This window comes from Echinops telfairi, unplaced genomic scaffold, assembly GCF_000313985.2.
Source record: "Echinops telfairi isolate 266 unplaced genomic scaffold, ASM31398v2 ScPeMD7_7467;HRSCAF=8505_0, whole genome shotgun sequence".
NCBI classification, from domain to species: Eukaryota; Metazoa; Chordata; class Mammalia; order Afrosoricida; family Tenrecidae; genus Echinops; species Echinops telfairi.
In genome coordinates, this window is record NW_022111367.1 from 1,885,149 (window position 1) to 1,893,042 (window position 7,894).

Below are 7,894 nucleotides of genomic sequence, written 5' to 3' on the forward strand. Positions count from 1 at the left end.
TAATTTATAAATTATCAAGGGTTCACGGGGAGGGGGGAGTGGGGAGGGCGGGGGGAAAATGAGGAGCTGACACCAAGGGCTCAAGTAGAAAGCAAGTGTTGTGAGAATGATGAAGTCAACATATGTACTAATGTGCTGGACACAAATGATGTATGTACAGATTGTGAAGAATTGTATGAGCCCCTAATAAAATGATTATTTTAAAAATGCTACACTTCACACAAAAAAAGGATCAGTAAATCAGTAGCAAACTTTTAAAAGGAAAAGAAAGAGCAGACTTCAAGAATTAGGGATGAAATAAGGGAAGTCACAACAGACCCTAATGAAATAAAAAGTTTGATTACAAAGTACTACAAAAGACTGTGTTCCAACAAATTCAATAATTTGGAGGACATAGACAAATACCTGGAAAATGACTCTCTCCCCAAATTGATGCATATGAACATTAAGAACTTGAACAGACCCATGGCAAAAGAAGAACTAGATAAGGTCATCAAGAAACTCCCAACCCCAAAAGCCCCAATCTAGATGGCTTCACAGGAGAATTCTACCAAGCATTCAGAGAAGAGCTGACACCAATCTTATACAAATTCTTCCAGAACATAGAAAGGGATAGCAAAAACTCATTATATGAACCCAGCATAACTCTGATACCAAAACCAGGTAAAGACCCAACAAGAATGGAGAATTACAGACCAATATCTCTCATGAATGCAGATGCAAAAATCCTCTACAAAATATTGGTTAATGGAATCCAACAAAATATTTTTTTTAAATATCATGACCAAAAAATAAATAAAAATAAATAAAAATAAAAAAATACGTCATGACCAAGTGGGTTTCATACAAGGAATGGCTCAAAAACAATTAATGTAATCCACCACTTCAACAAGAAAAGGGACACGAACCATATGATCATAAAAATTGATGTGGGAAAAGCATTTGATAATATCCCATACCCATTCCTAATAAAAGCTTTCAAGAAGATTGGACTAGAAGGGAAAACCCTCAAGATAATAAAGGTCATATATGAAAAAACAATAGCCAATAGCACACTCAATGGAGTCAAGCTGAAAACAAAGGACCCCGACATGGATGCCCTGTATCCTCATGCCTATTTTATATTGTGCTGGAAGTCCTAGCCAGTACCATAAGACAATGGCAAGAAATCAAGGGAGTACAAATGGGTAAAGAAAAAATGAAACTTTAGCTATTTGCAGATGATATGATTATATATATATCCTAAAGTATCCACAAGAAGATTGCTGGAAACAATAGAGGAGTTTAGTCGAGTAGCATGATGCAAGATTACCAAACAGAAATCAATTGGATTCCTATATACCAGGGACAGGAAGCCGAAAAAGATATCAAGGAAACAACACCATTTACAATAGACACACAAAAGCTAAAGTCCAGAAGAATAAACCTAACTAACACCCCCCCACACACACACACAAAATACATGTACAAAGAAAACTACAGAATATTACTACAAGAGAGCAAAGGGATCTGTACAAATGAAAGAGTATCCCGTGTTTTTGGATCAGATGACTCAATATTGTGAAAATGTCAATACAACCTAAATCAATATACAAATCCAAAGCAATCCTGATCCAAATCCCACCATGAGTCTTCAAAGAAGTGGAAACACTGATTACCAGCTTCATATCGATCTGGAAGAAGCCCAGGATAGGCAAAGAACTCCTCAAAAGGAAGAACAAAGTAGGTGGTCTTGACTTCAAAATCTACTATACAGCACAGTTATCAAAATAGCCTTGTACTGATATAATGTATCAGATCAATGAATCCGAACAGAAAACCCAGAAATAAAACCATCTGCAAACAGCTGATTTTTTATAAAGGCCCAAAAAACATTAAATGGGAAGCATATGCCCTCTTCAATAAATTGTGTTGGAAAACTTGGATATCTACCTGAAGAAAATTAAACAAGAGCCATAGCTCACTCCATGCACCAAAACAAACTCAAGGTGGATCAAAGACCTAGATGTAAAACCCAAAGCAATCAGGTCATCAATGAGAAAATTGGGACAAATTTAGGATACCAAGTGCAAGGAATACACAGGCTTTCAGGAATAGCAAAGGAAGACAAAAATAAATCAGTTGGACTGGACCTATTAAAAATAAAACACTCAAGGTGAGCATCCTCCTGGGGCTCTGCTGTCGCTCCCTGTGATGTCCCTGGGGCAGCTGGGCTGGAAGAGACCTCACAGATCAACAGTCCCCACCTCTTGGTTCCTCTGCCATGTTTGGCCTCCGCTCCTAGAGGGTGCCAGGGCTCAGTGCCCAGAACAGGTGGCTATGTAGTAGAATGGCTCAAATAAAGAAACTAAAGCTGCCTGATTCAAATAAATAAATAAACCACTCAGAAATAAATAAATAAACCACTCATGTACATCGAATTAAAAAAATAAAATGAGTGCTCACAGACTTGGAGAAGATATCTTGTAACCACATAACAGACAAAGGACTAGATATTAGCATCTACAGTATTTTATAAAACTACAAAAAGAAAAAAAAATCAATAACCTTCTGAGAAGGCAGGCAAAGGACCAGAACAGATGATCCACAATGGATGACAATTGAATGACACGTCAAGAAATGCTCCCAGTCACTAACCATATGGGCAATGCAAGTCAAAACAGCCGTGAGCTACCATTTAACACCCATAAATGTATCCTAATTCAAAAAAACTGAGAACAGCAAATGTTGAAGAGGATGTGATGAGATTGGAACTCTTATTCACTGCTGGTGGGCTTGTAAATACCTAAAGCTACTGTGGAAGGTGATATGGCGACACTTAAAACAGATGACAATTGAAATATTATATGATCCACTAATGCCATTATTGGGCATACACCCAAAAGGAATAAGAAACAGATCACGAACAGTCATTTGTGCCCCCATGTTCATTGCAGCACAGTTCATAAAAGCAAAATGTTGGAAACAACCATCAGTAGAAGACTGGACAAAAAGCCTCTGGTATATACACACACTGGAATACTGTACATACCTTGAAACCATGAAATGTCTGGAGGGGTCTGGAAGACATTATGCTGAGTGAAGTTAGTCAAATACTAAAGGACAACTACTGTATGAACCCACTACTGTAGGAACAAGCAGCAGAAAGGGAATAAGCTCAGGCTAGCAGGGCATCCAGTTTTCTGCCTGGGGGGCCAGACAAGCCTGGTTGAGAGCCTGACTGGTACCAATGAACCACACACTAGCTGGTGTAGGTAAGTATTTTATAGTTTATAGGTCACTTGGCCGGAGGGTGCCTCATGTCATCTGGGAACAGATGGCCAAAGAAGAGGGGAGTGGGTGGATGTCGTCTACTGAGTGGCTGCCATGTAAATCTATGATGAAGCCCCCTGGGCATGCAGAAAGCCCTATCCAAGGGATAAGGGAGATGAATGGGAAAGACAACACAGCAGACAGGAAAGGGAGCAAACACATCTGGGAGAACATAAAGGCATGTCTGTTGGTAGGAAAAGTGGGAAGATTGATCCACATGTGGGGGAAGAATGACTGAAAATTTTGGGGACACTAGCAGGGCAGTGACTATGGTGGCATGCAACGAATGGGCCACATTGATCTCGGGAGTCTAGGGGAATCTCAGGGAACCAGGCTGGGTTCCACAGAACATTGAGGCATTGAATCCTGGATCTTGAGGGCACACAGCATGCTCCAGAGGCTACACCAGTGAGATCCCAAGCAGGAACTCCGCTGGATGAACTGGACCCTACCTCAGACCACTTGTAACCTAAGGACTGAAGTGGGAAAATATGTGGTGTCTGAGGAAGCAGACAACAGCTGTACCAAGAGTGGTGAGCTGTTGGTAGGCGGACAATCAAGCTTCTGCTTCATTGACACCCTATCTTCCGTATTAAAATATGAATCATTCCAGAAAATGGGTGACCGACATTCTGTTTCATTTTGTTCATGCCTGTTCATAGTAGGGTGTATCTCAGATGTGCTATGTCACTGAGGGTTACCCGATGAAAGCTGTATTTGTTTTTTCTGTTTCAGCAAATGAATCCGAGAATTGATGAGTCTTTAAAGAAAGCAAATGGAACAAGGGTATTGGGAAGGAGGAGTATGTGAGGGGCTGAGGGGTGGGAGTAGGAGTTGGGGGGTAAATGAGATGATATCAAGGTGACCAGGAAGAAAAAGTATTAATTGGAAACTGATTATAGAAGCAATCATACACTTACCTGGCAGGGGAGATACCATGGTCACGAAGGTGATTTTCCCAGGGCGAGGCCTATCCATCGCACTCCGGATGTGCTGACCCCTGCAATTTCTCCAAATGTGGGAAACTCCACTGCATAATTTGTGGTAGTGGGGCACTACATTCACACTCTCCCCTTTAAAAAAAAAAAAGAAGAAGAAGAAGATCCAATCATACAATTTAGTTTTATGAGCTTGAACTATGGAATTATATGACATATGTATTACCTCCAAGTAACAACAAATTAAAAGGGGAGAAAAACACATAGATCCAGAAATGGGTTTGGGGCTTGCACTAAATCCCAGCTCCAATTTAAGAATAATTAGTTCTTCCATCACGACCTTGCTCAATACTCGGCCTCAGGAAGAAAATACAGAAGACATGAGTGAGATAGTTAACGTTTATTATGCCAACCTGGCTAATGAAAACATGTGGGATTAATTGAAGGGCAGAGAGATAAATGGCTCAGCAAGCCTCACCTCTCTTGTCTCTTGCTCTTTGATCATTGGACCAGTGTGCGGCTGCCTTGCTTGTTCTGTACCTCAATTTACAAGCTACACTACCTGTGGGACACCTAACCCGTGGATTGTGTCACTGTAATTTGAGGCTACTTCAAGATCTACTTCACCACACTATTGGAATTTACATCACTTGAGCTAGGGACTATAAGACCCTGTTATCTGGCTGACTGCTGGTGACCTGCCTTGCTGTTAGCTGCCTGTACCCGGATAGCCTGAATTGCTCTACAGATGACGACCCAGCGGCCCTCAAGATTTGAAGGACTGCCAGTGTCTCAAAACTGTCTCATGGGAGTGGGTTGCACTGATCCATTTGTACTGCTTTATAATTTTATTAACTTCATTTCTTATGTTATCTGTATATATATATATTTATAATTATTAGTGTTCTGGTTTTGTTTCTCTAGAGAATCCTGTCTAACACACAATGGGTGTTAAAGCAAACTGTGGCAAAGAATGTAGATGGTGCCTGGCTAGCAGACAAAATAGCATCTGAAGTCTTAAAGGCTTGTTTCCAAACAAGCACATAGAAGAAACATACCATCATCAGTCACCAAAGGATGGTAAACCATTTATAATTCACAGTCGAAGGAGGGACTAGTATCAGACCCTAAATTTGGGGAACCCAGTGTACAGAAGTCTACGGTTGACATTGGGAGCCCGAGATTCATTTGTGGAACTACATAGGCAATAAGTCTTCAGAGAACTCCCTATATCTACATTTGAGGGATGGAAAAAAAGTGGTTACTAAACAGAGAGCTTTGGAGAGATGAGTATAGAAGATCAAAGGCATAAATCTAACTTTAGCAGTTAAAACTTTGTCAGTAGATATCTCCTACAATGCATGCTCGACCTGATCTGGTTTCCAAAATTGTTTGTATCTTTGGTTTCTATTGTTCTGTTTGATTTTTGCTTGACCATATTAAGATGTATCTCAGAGGTGTCATGTCATTGGAAGTCACCCTCTTGAAGTTGTGTTTCATGTTTTTTCCATTTTTTGATATATGAAACCCAGGATTAATTAACTTATAGAGATAACAAGTAGGACAAGGGTTATGGGGGAGGGGGTTCAGTGGTGGAGAGATAGTGAAGGGCCATTAAAAGTCAAGGGGTCCGTGTAGAAAAAAGAGTGCTTGGAAACTGATTGTGGTAGCAATTGTACAATGCTTCTTGAAGTGATTGAACTGTGGAATGATATGATATATGTATTAATTTAAAAATCATATGTGATCCACAAAGCCTGAAATATTCATTTATCAGCTCCTTTACAGAAAATATTAGCCACCCCCTGATAAAAGAATGAACTCTGGTGCTATAATGCCTAAGATTTGGACATCTTACTAGCTACATGACTTCTGGTAATTAACTGGTCTATAATTTTGTTTCTTCATCATTAAAAAGGAGATAAAAGTATTTACTGTACATGGCATAAAATATGCCCCAATTAAGTATTTACTGTCATTATTTATGTTGACGCAAAGGAGGAAGATGGTTGACATCAGTTAAACATGAATTTTCTTATTTATTATATTTGTAGTACTTGGAATAATTCACACATAGTAGATGCACATTGAGTGATTATTGAAAAAAAATTATTTGATTGTGGAATGAATTTTAATATTGATTTTTTCCAATAAATTCACTTTCCTTTACTCTCCTGTGATGTGTCTGCTTCTATTCATTGCTTAATTTGGGGGGTGGGGTGTTATTATTTCTAGAGGTGTTTTTTATTAGAGGAAATAAACTCTTTTTTGATATGCATTGCAAATATTATTTCAGTTTGTTTTTGTGATATTAGCTTTATTCATGGTATTTTTGTCATATATAACTATCTTATTATGTCATCAAATTTAAGCCTTTAATAATTCTGGATTTTAAAAATCAATTCTAGAAAGAAATCGCCTGTTCAAGATTGTTTAATTTTTTTTCAACAGTCTTCCTCTGATCTTAATTTTTTATTTTCATTTTTAAATAGCTGATCCATATAAAATTTCCTTTCATGTACGGTATAAAGCAAAGAACCTATTTTTCTCTCTTACCCCATACAGGCCACTCAGTTTACCTTCTTTTTAAAATAGCATGTTATTATAAGTTAAATTTGTAAAATAACAGTTAAATTTGTAAAATAACTTGGTTATTCTAATAATTTTATCTCAAAGGCCATAGTATATTTTTCATATTTTTCCCAGTTTTTGTATTTGAATTAAAGGAAATGGAGTAAATGTAATTTGTTTCCCCCACCCCCTTTTCTGTGTTTTGGTCTTGATATTTTTATGAGAGATGGATTGAGGTGAATCATAGTAATCCTATAGGACAGAGTAGAACTTGTCCTATGGATCCCTGAGACTGTAAATCTTTACACTTGCAGACAGCTCATACAACTCTTATTACAATACATACATACATCAATTGTGTAAAGCACATTTGTACATTCATTGCCCTCATCATTCTCAAAACATTTGCTCTCCACTTAAGCCCTTGGCATCAGCTCATTTTCCCCTCCCCCTCCTCGCTCCCCACTCCCTCATGAACCCTTGATAATTTATAAATCATTATTTTGTCATATCTTACAATGTTCGATGTGTCTCTTCACCCACTTTTCTGTTGTCCGTCCCCCAGGGAGGAGATTATGTGTAATTGGTTCCCCCTTTACACCCCATTCTCCCTCAACCCTCGGGTTTCGCCACTCTTGGCAATGGTCCTGAAAGGATCATCTGTCCTGGATTCCCTGTGTTTCCAGTTCCTATCTGTACCAGTGTATGTCCTCTGGGCTAGCCAGATTTGCAAAGTAGAATTCGGATCATGATAGTGGGGGGAGGAGTGGAGGAAGCATTTAGAAACTAGAGGAAAGTTGTGTTTCATCTTGCTACACTGCACCCTGACTGGCTCATCCCCTCTCCACGACCCTTCCATAAGGGATGTCCAGTTGCCTAAAGATGGGTCTTGGGTCCCCAATCTGCACTCCCCCTCATTCACAATGATTTGATTTTTTATTATTTGATGCTTGATACCTGATGCCTTCCACACCTCATCGTCACACAGGCTGGTGTGCTTCTTCCATGTGGGCTTTGTTGCTTCTGAGCTAGATGGCCACTTGTTTACCTTCAAGCCTTTAAGACCCCAGACG

The 7,894-nt window shown here is 39.2% G+C and overlaps 1 non-coding gene across 1 annotated transcript; it reads left to right on the top strand.

Annotated features, from left to right (window-relative positions):
- Positions 1-4,224: 4,224 nt before the first annotated feature.
- LOC115873204 lies at positions 4,225-4,388 on the top strand. Its single transcript, XR_004048277.1, has one exon. It is a non-coding gene; the product is annotated as a U1 spliceosomal RNA (small nuclear RNA).
- Positions 4,389-7,894: the final 3,506 nt, after the last annotated feature.